Genomic DNA, 13,655 nt, shown 5'->3' on the forward strand with positions numbered 1-13,655 from the left:
GGGGGGGGGGGGGGAATAAGTTGCTCTTATGGAAGGGGGAGTGGGGATGCTGTAAACAGAGAGCTCAAACTTGGGGGAGCCATATGTTCCACTTCATTTTTTACATTCAGCTTTTTGTTTTTGTTTTTTTTTCAAGATTTTATTTATTTTACGTATAGGAGTACACGTTTGCTGTCTTCAGAACAGGGCATCAGATCTCAACACAGATCATCGTGAGTCACCATGTGGGTGCTGGGAATTGAACCCAGATCCTCCGGAAGAGTACCCGGTGCTCTTAACCACTGAGCCATCGCTCCAGCCCTACACTTAGGTTTTTTTTGTTGCTGTTGTTTGTTTTTGGTTTTTCGAGACAGGGTTTCTCTGTGTAGCCCTGGCTGTCCTGGAACCCACTCTGTAGGCCAGGCTGGCCTCGAACTCGGAGATCAGCGTGCCTCTGTCGCCTAAGTGCTGGGGTTAAAGGCCTACACTCAGTTTTAAGGCAGTTTTCGATTCACTCTTCTCCTGAGTCAACAGGATATGTCACAAGAATTTTTTATTAAAAAGTCGTTAGGTGCCGAGTGTGATGGCATGCCCCTAAAATTCCCTCACAGAGAAGATAGAGACATGAGGACAAAAACAGCCTAACCCTAAGCTACTTGAGAATCTGGTTCAACCCTTCCCCCACCCAAACTCTTAATATTAAATTCTCATTTATTTATAGATCCTGTAACTTTTTCTTTATTTCTTTGAGACAAGGTCTTGTTTGGGTAGCCTAGGCTAGCCTAAACTTCTGACTATTGCATGAGCCAATTATGGTGCTGGGATTACAAAAATCATGATCCAATATGCAGTGTCAAAGCCTGCAGTGGGGCAGGCTGTCAGGGAGGTCTTAAAGATAAAACAGAGAATGATACATATTATTTAAGACAGGGTCTCTTGTAGTGCAGGTCTTCTAGACCCCTTAGGTACAGAGGCAAATATATTCAGGAAAAACATCTATTCACAAAGAAACAAACAAACAAACAAAAAATAACCAACCTATTAAAGTAAATAACAAAATACCCTGTGGGGCTGGAGAGAGGGCTCAGGGGTTAAGAGCACTGACTGCTCTTCCAGAGGTCCTGAGTTCAATTCCCAGCAACCACATGGTGGCTTACAGCCATCTGTAATGGGATCTGATGTGTCTGAAGACAGCTACAATGTACTCACATAAATAAAGTAAGTAAATAAAACTTAAAAAAAAAAAAAACAACCAAAATACCCTAACTTCCCTGGGTTGGGGTAGCCTAGAGGTAGAATGCTTGCCCAGCATACACTGGAGCCTGGATTCCATCCCTAGGATCCTCAAAGTCCTGACTTCCCTCTTCTAAATCTTCCTGAAGGTTTCTTTTGGAAATCTGTACCTCCTAGATGCTCAGTAGTGGAAAGTATGTACTTAGGTGTGAGGCCCTGGGTTCAAACCCTGCCCCTCCCCAAAACAAGCAAAAACCCACACCCCATATGACTTTCTCCGTAGCCATACTTTCTTCCTCAAGTTGTGCTGTAACCTTGAGCTGATCTGTCTCATATCTCTCATTTACTAAAGGACAGATACTTCAGTGCCACCTAGTTGCCCCCCAACCCCCGCCTTCTTTATGCTGTACCTTAATTCTGGTACTCAAACATCAGATGAAATATTAGCTGAAGGAAGGCTTGGGTGCAAACCTGTCATTCCAGCCACTTGGGAGGAAGAGGCAGGAAGGATCACAAATTCAAGGCCTTCTTAGAAGATGCAGGATAGCCGGGCAGTGGTGGCGCGTGCCTTTAATCCCAGCACTTGGGAGGCAGAGGCAGGTGGATTTCTGAGTTCGAGGCCAGCCTGGTCTACAGAGTGAGTTCCAGGACAGCCAGAACTATACAGAAGAAGAAGAAGAAGAAGAAGAAGAAGAAGAAGAAGAAGAAGAAGAAGAAGATGATGCAGGATGAGGCCAAGGCCAGTTTGAGAAAGGTGATGAGAACCTGTCTCAAAATAAAAAGTAAAAAAAAAAAAAAAAGAAAAAGAAAAAGAGGAGAAGGCTTGAAGAAACCAGTATTGGCACAAGACACATCAAATCCAAGTTCTCAGCACAAAGGAGATTTATTTGCTCTAGAGGGACAAAGGGCAGAAAACAAGAGACAAGGAGAGGAGATAGAGGAGGAGGGAGAAGGGGACAAAAAAATGGAGGGATATTTGTGTGGTGATGGGGTGGAGGACAATAAAGAACTGCCTCTGGATAGAAGGAGACAGATATGGCCATAGGAAAATGGTGGTGATGCAGCTGTCTTTGAGTCAATTCTGCTCCTGTAAGTGGCCCTAGTAAAACTCATTGCTTCACCACACTGGCCTTGGTGCTATTCATATTTTGGTCTGTGGTGTGGTCCCCATCTGTGGTGAGTAGAGTGTGTGGTTGTTTCTTCCCAGTTTTTTTTTTAAAGATTTATTTATATATTTATATGAGTACACTGTAGCTGGTTTTTTAAAAATATTTATTTATTTATTTATTATACGTAAGTACACAGTAAGTGTCTTCAGACACCAGAAGAAGGTATCAGATCTCATTATGGATGGTTGTGAGCTACCATGTGGTTGCTAGGATTTGAACTCATGACCTCCGGAAGAGCAGCCAGTGCTCTTAACTGATGAGCCATCTCTCTAGCCCGTTTTTTTTTTTTTTTAAAGATTTATTTATTTTATGTATGTGAGTACACTGTCACTGTCTTCAGACACACCAGAAGAGGTCATCAGATTTCATTACAGATGATTGTGAGCCACCATGTGGTTGCTGGGAATTGAACTGAGGACCTCTAGAAGAACAGTCAGTGTACTTAACTGCTGAGCCATCTCTCCAGCCCTGTAGCTGTTTTTTTTTTTTTTTGCTTGTTTGTTTTGTTTTGTTTTAAGATTTATTTATTATATTTATATGAGTACAATTCTTCCTGATTTTAACACACAACACTGGTAGCCTGCCAAACACAAGAAATTCTCCTCGTGGACCTCAGGACCAGGTGGTGTTGATTGTGTTTTTGTCAAGACTCAGAATCTTTTAAGAATCCAAATGGAAGTTGACTTTCTACCATGTCATAGGTAGGAAGGAAGATTTGCTGCAATTGTTTTATTTAATGAAATAAGCATCCATTATTGATATCTTGAATATAATCCTCTTCACTCTCAGCTACGGTTGTGTGACAAGATTATTCCTTTGTGCTAAATTCCAGTGTAAGGATAAATTATTCAAGAACAGCTGTTTTGATATGCATAATGCAGAGACTTGAGAGGCGGGGACATCACATGTTTGCTTGATTAAAACTGTAGAAGAGCCAGGAGCGTAGCTTGGTGGCACAGTGTGTGTTTAGTTACATGAGGCTCTGGGTTCAGTCACCAACATTAACAACCAAACAGCCAACATGCAGGTTTTCCCACGAAAATGTTCCTTTAAAAATTGCCATAAGGAGCTGGGAAGAGGCCTTAAACAGCAGTTCTCAACCCGTGGGTCACTATACCTTTGGGGGTCACACCGGAGATATCCTGCATACCACATATTTACATTATGATTCAGAACTATCAGAATTATAGTTAGGAAGTCGTGTGGTGGTTTGAATAGGTTTGGCTCCCGTAGACTTACGTGTTTCAATGCTTGGCCATAGGGAGTGGCGCTATTAGGAGGTGTGGCCTTATTGGAGTGGGTGTGGCCTTGTTGGAGGAAGTGCATCACTATGCAGGTAGGCTTTGAGGTCTCCTATGCTCAAGTGCCTCCCAGTAAGGAATTCCAGATCTTCCTCCTGGCTGCCTTCAGATCAAGATGTAGAACTCTTGTCTCCTCCAGCACTATGTCTACCTGCATGCTACCATGCTTCCGGCCATGGTGATCATGGACTGAGCCTCTCTCTGAAACTGCAACCCAGCCCCAAGTAATGTTTGCCTTTGTAAGAGTTACCTTGGTCATGTTGTCTTTGACAGCTATAAAACCCTAACTAAGACAAATAGCAACAAAATAACTTTATGGTTGGGGGTCAGCACAACCTGAGGAACTGTACTAAAGGGTCCCAGCATAAGGAAGGCTGAGTTAGCCAAGGGCTTACCTTGCAAACACAAGGCCCTCAGTTTGATTAGGAGCCTTGAACTTCTGATTCTTTTGCCTCTACTTTCCAAGACATGGGATTCCAGTTCTTATCCACTATGCCAAGCTAGGATACATTTTTAAGAGTTAATTTCATTTTTAATAATGTTCAATAGTGTCCAGTGTGGTATCTCATGCTCTTTTTTTTTTTAAGGTTTATTTATTTATTATATGTAAGTACACTGTAGCTGTCTTCAGACACACCAGAAGAGGGCATCAGATCTTATTATGGATGGTTGTGAGCCACCATGTGGTTGCTGGGATTTGAACTCAGGACCTTCAGAAGAGCAGTCAGTGCTCTTAACCACTGAGCCATCTCTCCAGCCCCGTATCTCATGCTCTTAATCCCAGCATTTGGAAGGCAAATTTCTTTGAGCTTAAGGCCAACTGGGTCTACACAGGGAGTTAGTTCAAGGACAGCCATGTGGGTTTTATTGCTGTGAAGAGACACCATGGCCAAGGTAACCCTTGTCAAAGAAAACATAAAATTGGGGCTGTCTTACAGTTTCAGAGGTTCGGTCCATTATCATCTTGGTGGGAGGCATGGCAGCATCCAGGCAGACACAGTGCTAGCGAATGTGAGAGTTCTACATCTTCATCTGAATGTAGCAGGAGACTGTGTGTCACACTGGGTGTAGCTTGAGCATTGAGACCGCAAAGCCTGTACCCTACAATGACACACTTTCTCCAACAAAGCCACACCCACTCCAACTAGGCCACACCCACTCCAACAAGGCCACACCCACTACAACAAGGCCACACCTACTTCAACAAGGCCACACCTCCTAATAATGCCACTACCTATGGCCAAACATTGAAACACGTGTCTATGGGGGACAAACCTATCAGTCTACTACATCCTGGCTACAAAGAGGCTCTGACTCAACAAACAACAACAAAAAGAGTGTATCATCTCCAGAATGCTGCGCTACATAAACCTTTACTTGCTATTAAACCTGAAGAGCCAAATGTAGAAGTTAGGGTCTGCTTCTTCCTTGCAGCCCCATGCTCCCAGAATTAAGACTCAAGCTCAAATTTATTTACAATCACCCTGGCCATATAGCTAGGCCCTTTTCTTACTAGATGGTAACTTGAATTAAGCCATTTACTTTAATCTATGTTATGCCTTGTGGTCGATTACCTGTGCTCAAGTACCATGTGTCCGACTCCTCAGATTTTCCCTGGACTGCCACGCCCACTCGTCTACTTCAGTAAAGTCTGCAGTGTCAGGCTTGAAGGCCTGATCATGGACCAGAGGGGTACGGCTTCAAAGGGAGTTTGCTTCCTGGGTATTCAGTCAATCGCTGGTATCTCCTAACTCAGATATGTTCCAGATTAGTCTTTCCAATACTCAACATGCCTTATTCAGGCATAAAGGTGCCCCAAGAAATGATTCGTAAATAGTTAAAACTAAGATTAAACATTGTTCCCTGGCCAGCACAGCATTCCAATATATCCTAATTTATTACCAAGCTATCGTTAGCTTGGAATTTCTCACAAGGAAACTGTCTTATCAGACAGGGTGTCCTCAGAGTTAGGAATAGAGGTCAGGCACTATTGCTAACTGTAAACATAGCTAGAATTCTCAGAGCAGTCCCACAGAAGACAGAATTGCTTTACATACCAGAGAGTAATTGAAGGGCTTCCCTCACTTAAGGGCATTCTCAGGAATTGCTAGATTGGGACTTCCTGGTGCTTGCCTCCAACAGACCCAGAGAATTAGCTTGCAACTGCCAAGATAGCCCCAGCGGGAAGGGCACCACTGCTCTTCCGCTTTGCACCTGGATGCCTGATCTTACTGACCTTGATGTGACCGTCACTTGCCTATATGACTTCTGTCTTGCTGTCTGATCTTACTGACCTTGATGTGCTCCGGCCTGCCTAAGTCATCTGCCCTGTTTTCTGTATACTATATAAGCCTGGTTTTCACTTTGTGCACAGACTTAGACTTATACATTCAGATTCAAGATTCAGGCATTTGAGACAGAACATTTGAGCTTTGAGCCTCATGTGTTCCACAGGCACCCAGGCCTGGAACGCTTGGGTCCAGGTGTGTGTGTGTGTGTGTGTGTGTGTGTGTGTGTGTGTGTAGCGCCTGTCCAGAAGTCCAGAAGAGATGGCTGCTTTAGACCCAGTGTGTTTCAGGTGGCCTCAGAGGTACCTCAACCACTGAGCTGCCAGATTTTTCATTTCTCTTTTGTAACGACTGTAAAAGTCTGATGCCATTTTTTTTTAAAGAATTACACTCAGATTCTTCACTTCCTTGTGCTGACTCTGTTTGTCATCCGCCAAATTTTTTGCCCACCTGACCAGAACTCTCACCCCATGGTACAATTGGTCCCCGCAGCGAACCCAGTCCATGGCACTGGACGAATCTTCCCACTCCTCACTCTATCCCAGAATTCTTTCTGCCTCCTGGTTGTCCCATCTTCTACTCTACCATTTCCTATGGGCCATAGGGTTTTTTAATTGGCAGGTGATGCATCCATACAATACACAAGGTATTCATTCTATAGCCAGATTTGGTTTGTAGAACCCAGATTGTAGCAGAGAAGTTACTCCTGCTAGATTTCTTCTGACCATTGCACATGTAGAGTGGCATTTGACATTCACGTGTGCATGCACTCACATACATACCCTCGAGAAGTAAATAAACATTTTTTTGTGGGTTTTTTTGTTTTGTTTTTTTGTTTTTGTTTTTGTTTTTCGAGACAGGGTTTCTCTGTGTAGCCCTGACTATCCTGGAACTCACTCTGTAGACCAGGCTGGCCTCAAACTCAGAAATCCACCTGCCTCTGCCTCCCAAGTGCTGGGATTAAAGGCGTGTGCCACCACTGCCTGGGATAAATAAACATTTTGGAAGTGTATCCTTTGATGCCTACTATTACAGAAAAGAAAAAAAAATGGCTAAAGAAGTAGCTTGGTACTAGCATGTGAGTGGCTCCGGGTTCAGTCCTCAGCAACATGTTTATAAACTCACTCACACTCACACTCACACACTCATATTCACACACTCACACGATACATACCAAAAACCAGTAGCAACAACAATCAAACAAAAGCCTAAGTAGAATGAGGAGAATCCAGAGCTCACTAAACTACTTTGGGGAGTGTAAAGAGGTCCAGTTGATACAGAAAACAATATAGTAGCTTTCCAAATTTTTTAATATAAAATCCCATGTGTTTCTGCTGTGTGATAAAACTTTTCCTGGGGAGACTAAACACTACTTGCCCCAGACAGGGAACCCATGACAAACCAAAGTCCAGATGCCACCCAAGTCTAGCTTGATGAACCAAGCAGTTGTATTGGGGTTACTTAAAGATCGGAAATGACTCAAAGACAAGTGCATCACTAAAGCCTACCCCTGCACAAGTGACAGCTCACAAAGCCCGCCGGAACCTGGAGCTCACTGCACAGCCTGCAGGCAGTTCAGTGGGTTAGAGAATGTTCTCTCCAGGCCCCTCAGCTGGTCCAAACCTCTTAGGGAGCTTGACTGATTTCTGCTTCTTCCAGGCAGCTGGTCTCTGAAGGCCTAGGTAGAATGTCAAAGCCTAGTGAACTGTTACCTGGCTAGCCTGCCATTTTGTGCCGTGACTAATATTATGAGGAGACTTTCTCATAGGTTGCTTCTGCTGCTACAAGGACACTTTCTCATGCCCAAGTTGATTACATATTGTGTTATGTTCTGTGCTCCTGGAAACCAATCACAACAGAAGTCAGTTAGAACTGCTTTCTATAGTTAGCCATAATGAGCTTGGACCCGAACCAACCGCCCATCACCACTTCTTGCACCTGTGTATGAACTTGTACAGGTTTTGCCTTTATAAGGTGCCCCTGGGATGAACGCCAACGTAAGAGAGACACCTGCATCTATTTGTAATAAAACTTCCATTTTGAGTAGGGGTTAAGTAAAGTTTAAGTCCCCAAGACCTCTCTGGAAACTGACATACTAATTGGCAGAAAGAGGAGCCATGTATGTGGGTAACTGGCATCCTGGTTGGCAAGTTAATACATACATATTATGCAAGGCAAGTTCCATCCAGGTTAGCAAGTTAAGATATGAATGTTAGGCAAGGCAAGACTCCTGTCGCAGTTGAAAATCCCAACCAATGGGTGCAGGAAAAATGAATAACAAAGACGTGTTCCTAAGGAAGTCCACCCCCCCACCTCCCAGCCGGGCGATGGTGGTGCACATCTTTAATCCCAGCACTTGGGAGGCAAGAGGCAGGTGGATTTCTGAGTTTGAGGCCAGCTTGGTCTACAGAGTGAGTTCCAGGACAGCCAGGGCTATGCAAAGAAACCCTGTCTCCGGGAAAAAACAACAAAAACAAAAGAAAACAAACAAACAAAAAACTAGTGTCAGCAAAGACCAAGGAAGAGTGGCAAGGCAAATGCTACATACGTCATCCATCGTTTGCTGGGTTATATTTTCCTAGGCAACTTCCAGAAAATGCCATGTGTCTGCTCTTAGCAAATTCCCACATGTCTGCTTCAGCAGAAACATCCTCTCAGATGGCTCAGCGGTTAAGAGCACTGACTGCTCTTCCGAACCATCTGTAATGAGATCTGAGGCCGCCTTCTGGTGTGTCTGAAGACAGCTACAGTGTACTTACATATAATAATAAATAAATCTTTTTTAAAAATCCTCTCATAAGGCAGTTTCCAGAAAAGTATCACATGACACAATGGACTGAGAACTTGGTCTCCGGGTGGCCTGTACCTATATGGCATATATTTTATATACCATACACCCAGGTGAAGTGAGATCCACCTCAGCCTCATGTTTGCATGGCAAGCATTTTACACACTGAATTAGCTTCCTGCCCTTAAAGTCAAAATGTGAACTTCTACTTTCTTTAAATTTAATCTATTTGTATGTGTATAGGTGTTTTGCCTGCATATATGCCTGTGTACCACGTGCATGCCCACATAGGCCAAAGAAGGTGTTAAATCTCTTGGGACTGGATTTAAAGACAGCTGGGAGCTTCTCTGTGAGTAATGGGAATTGAACCTAAGTTTTTGGGGTTTTTGTTTGTTTGGTTGTTTTTTTGTTTTTTTGTTTTTTTGGTTTTTTTTTTTTTTTTTTTTTTTTTTTTTTTTTTTTTTTTTTTTTTTTTTTTTTTTTTTTTTCTGAGACAGGGTTTCTCTGTGTAGCCCTGGTTGTCCTGGAACTCACTCTGTAGACCAGGCTGGCCTCAAACTCAGAAATCCACCTGCCTCTGCCTCCCAAGTGCTGAGACTAAAGGCATGTGCCACCACTGCCTGGCGAACCTAGGTTTTTTGAAAGAGCAGCTAGTGCTCCAAAACACTGAGTCGTCTTTACCCCCCTGAACTTGTATTTTCTGTTTACAGTGGATTTCGCAATATGTAGCACCATCACAGTCAATAAGGTCATATACTGACAACAGCAACAAAAAAGGTAAACATATAAGAGTTTGCAGAACCAGAGACTGTGGCAGTTAGAACCTTAGAGTACAGTATTATACTGGGCAGGAATATAGTATTATAATGTATGTATTATAATAATATTGTAACTGAGCATATTATGCTATAATTGTAATGTGATGGGAATCCCAACACTCAGAGGCAGAGGCAGCTCTCTGAGTTCAAGGCCAGCTTGGTCTAAATTGAATCCCGGGATAGCCAGGACTAAGCAGAAAAACTCTGTCTCAAAGCAAACAAGGAAAAAGATTAAGAGAGATTTATGTTATTCTGTGCTTCTTGTCGGAGTTTTCTAAACTCGCTCCCAAGCCCACACAGTGTTTTATCTATTAGGAAAAATATTTCAACTATGTTCTGTTATACATTACCACAAATGGAAGAGATAGGGAAGGGCAGGGAAGTATTTTGGGATTTTTTAAATGAACGTCATCATAAACTGGGCAGTAGTAAGTGAGAGCATTAAAACACGCAGGCCAGGGACAGCTGTCTGGAGAGTCACAGGGCAGGGGGACAAAAAACACAGTAGTGATTGGGCACGGGTGCTGCCTCCTTTCCCAAGGTCTTTCCTGACCTCCTTTGAATCCCTTCCCGACATACATTTTTAGAAAAATATAGGGTTTGGGTTTTATAACTTCCTATTTCACATCAAGTTCCAGGCAGCTAAACAAGATACTGAGGTAATGGGAACTCAGGAGCCGAACTTGCAGTCCGTCCATCTGTCCTTCTTCCATCCATTCATCCATCCAGCCATCCAGCCAGCTTTCTACCCATTTGTCTTATATCTTAGCACTATGGTGGGAATTCTGGAAGGAAAGTGCTTTTGTTTGTCGATTAGTTGGTTTGTTCTTGGAAACAAGGTCTCATTTTGTAGCCTCAGCTGGCTCACATCTCGATATGTAAACTGTGCTGGCCTTGAATTCTTAAGTCCCACCTGCCTCTGCACCCAAAGAGTTAGATTACAGGCATGTGCCACTATTCCAGGTAGTTTTATTTTAAAATTTATGGTCCACAGGAGGTGGGTGTGGTATGTAGAGAGACTATGTCTCAAAAACAAACAAATAAACAAACAAACACCCAAACAATAAAAGGAAATGAAAACCCTTAGAAACAACTAGCTGGTGTGGCTGTTGTAAGGGATGGTATGGACTCAGGACGCCCCAGGGCCAAGTTCTCAGCACACAGGAGGTTTATCTGCCCCAGAGGAACAAAGGCCGGGGAATAACAGACACAGATGGAGACAGAGGACAAGGGAGAAGGGGAGGGGAACAGGGAGAAGGGGAAGGGGTGTTTGTTGGGGGTGGGGGTTGGGGGAATGGGAGGGTGATTGGTTGGGGGGATGGGGTTGGAGGAGTGATAGTGACAGGACCAGACAATGACTATGAAGGTCTGTACCTGGACAGAAAGGAGCCAGATGTGGCCATTAGGAAAACAGCAGTTCATAAAAGGTCAAACCACGTTAAGATGAGGTGTTTAGTTATAATCGTGCATGTTAGTTAGGTGAGCCAAAGGGACCCTTTGATTGGTGGACTTCAGTGTTGTGATAGCTGGGTCTTGGTAGTCAACTTCAGGAGGAAGTGGCCAAATAAGGGAATAGACCTCGGTGGCTAGCTCTAGGGATGTAGTCTCATGGTTTTTAGAAGGCAGAGGGAATGGGGCAGGGGTGGGGGGGGGGGAGAGACGGGAGACAGGAGGACAAGGCCTGCCAGAACAATTGCCATGCTCAGACGGTCTAGACTCCCTTCAGTGGCACCCGCCTGCACCCGCCTGTAATCTCAGCATTTGGAAGGCGGAGGCAGGAGCGGCTGGAGTCCAAGGTCAGACTCTGTTACACAGTGAGTCCAAGGGCACGAGGCCACATCGTCTCAAAAAAATAAGACAAAACCAAGGGTCTGGGGAGAGGGCTGATAGGGAAAAGTATCTGCTATATAAGTATGAGATCCACAGTTTGAGTTCCCAGCATCCATATAAGATACTGGAGGCTAGCCGGCCATCCAGGCTAGCCCAGGTTCACTGAGAGATCCTGTCTCAGAAAATGAGGTGGATAACAAGAGAGGGCTCCTTGACCTTGACCTCTGGTCTCCACAAGTGTGTGCACAGGAGCACAGATTCGTATACATACATACACATATACATATGGGACACATAACACTCTCCCAAAAACCGAAAGAAAAACTCACAAGCCTGGCGGTGGTGGCACATGCCTTTAGTCCCAGCACTTGGGAGGCAGAGGCAGGCAGATTTCTGAGTTGGAGGCCAGCCTGGTCTACAGAGTGAGTTCCAGGACAGCCATGGCTATACAGAGAAACCCTGTCTCGAAAAACCAACCAACCAAACAAACAAACAAAAACAAAACCAAACTCACAAAATGGCCCATATAATTAAAAATTAGCAGAAGACCTAAACAGACACTCACCTCATTAAAGAAGATACCCAAATGACAAATAAACTTGAAAAAATGATCTATATCATATGTTGTAAACATTTTAAATTTAAGGAACTTATTCAGTTCAAACCATGCTTGTTTTGCAAGCATAAGGGTCCCAGTTAGGATCCTCAGAGTCCCCGTGAAAAGCCTAGTGCTTGGGGAATGGGGAGGTGTACTGGCTGGTTTTGTCAACTTGACACAGGCTGGAGTTATCACAGAGAAAGGAGCTTCAGTTGAGGAAGTGCCTCCATGAGATCCAACTGTAAGGCATTTTCTCAATTAGTGATCAAGGGGGGAGGGCCCCTTGTGGGTGGTGCCATCCCTGGGCTGGAAGTCTTGGGTTCCATAAGAGAGCAAGCTGAGCAAGCCAGGGGAAGCAAGCCAGTAAGGAACATCTCTCCATGGCCTCTGCATCAGCTCCTGCTTCCTGACCTGCTTAAGTTCCAGTCCTGACTTCCTTTGGTGATGAACAGCAATGTGAAAGTAAGCTAAACAAACCCTTTCCTCCCCAACTTGCTTTTTGGTCATGATGTTTGTGCAGGAATAGAAAATCTGACTAAGACAGGGAGTTATGGAAAGGAAAGATGAGTCACCAAAATTCATCATCTACACAGCCTGGCCCAACTCATAAGCTTCAGGTTCAATGAGACAGCCTTTCTTTTCTCTCTTTCTTTCTTTCTTTCTTTCTTTCTTTCTTTTTTTTTTTTAAGATTTATTTATTTATTATATGTAAGTACACTGTTGCTGTTTTCAGACAAACTAGAAGAGGGCATCAGATCTCATTAAGGATGGTTGTAAGTCACCATGTGGTTGCTGGGATTTGAACTCAGGACCTTTGGAAGAGCAGTTAGTGCTCTTAACTTCTGAGCCATCTCTCTAGCCCTGAGACAGCCTTTCTTGAAATAATAAAGATGGAGAGAGAAGGAAGAAAAGCACCCAACGTTGACAGACAGACAGACAGAGACAGAGACAGAAACAGAGTCTGAGAGTCAGAGAGACAGAGTCAGAGTCAGAGAGGCAACAGAGAATTTATATAATGTGATACAATTCTACACCTACTAAAACTGGCCAAAATCCCAAAAACTGATTACACAAATGGCTGGAGAACATGGAAACACCAGGGAAGGGGCCATTCAGTGCTGTGGGAGTACAAGTTGTCCAGCCACTTGGGAAGACCCGAAGAGTTTGTCCTGTCTGCCTCCCCTGCTCTCTCTCGCTTTCTCTCTCTCTCTCTCCATTCTTTCCTTCCTTTCATCCTCTCTTTCTTCCTCTCTTTCTTTCTCTCTCTCTCTCTTTCTTTCTTTCTTCTTCCTCTCTTTCTTCCTTTCTTCCTTCCTTTCTTTCTTTCTTTCTTTCTTTCTTTCTTCTTCCTCTCTTTCTTTCTTTCTCTCTTTCTTTCTTCCTTCCTTCCTTTCTTTCTTTCTTCTCTTCCTCTCTTCCTTTCTTTCTTCTTCCTCTCTTCCTTCCTTCTTTCATCACCCCCTCCCCTTTTTAAGACAGTCTCCCTGAATAGCCCAGGCTGGTTTGGAACTCCAGATTCTCCTGCCCCAGCTTTCTGAGGAAATGGAAACATACATTTTAAAAAAGAAGAAAATGGCCAGGAAGTGGTGGCGCACGCCTTTAATCCCAGCACTTGTGAGGCAGAGGCAGGCAGATTTCTGAGTTCGAGGCC

At 43.9% G+C, this 13,655-nt stretch overlaps 1 protein-coding gene across 1 annotated transcript in view; it reads right to left on the reverse strand.

The window, feature by feature from the left end:
• The window catches only part of Fbxo47 (F-box protein 47), a 37,098-nt gene extending 32,458 nt beyond the window's left edge, over positions 1-4,640 (reverse strand). Inside the window, exon 1 of the mRNA XM_031351890.1 lies at positions 4,619-4,640. The gene's annotated coding sequence lies outside the window, so the exon portion shown is untranslated. The remainder of the gene's footprint in view (positions 1-4,618) is intronic.
• Between the last annotated feature and the right edge of the window lie 9,015 nt (positions 4,641-13,655).

This window comes from Mastomys coucha, unplaced genomic scaffold (assembly GCF_008632895.1).
Source record: "Mastomys coucha isolate ucsf_1 unplaced genomic scaffold, UCSF_Mcou_1 pScaffold5, whole genome shotgun sequence".
NCBI lineage: Eukaryota > Metazoa > Chordata > Mammalia > Rodentia > Muridae > Mastomys > Mastomys coucha.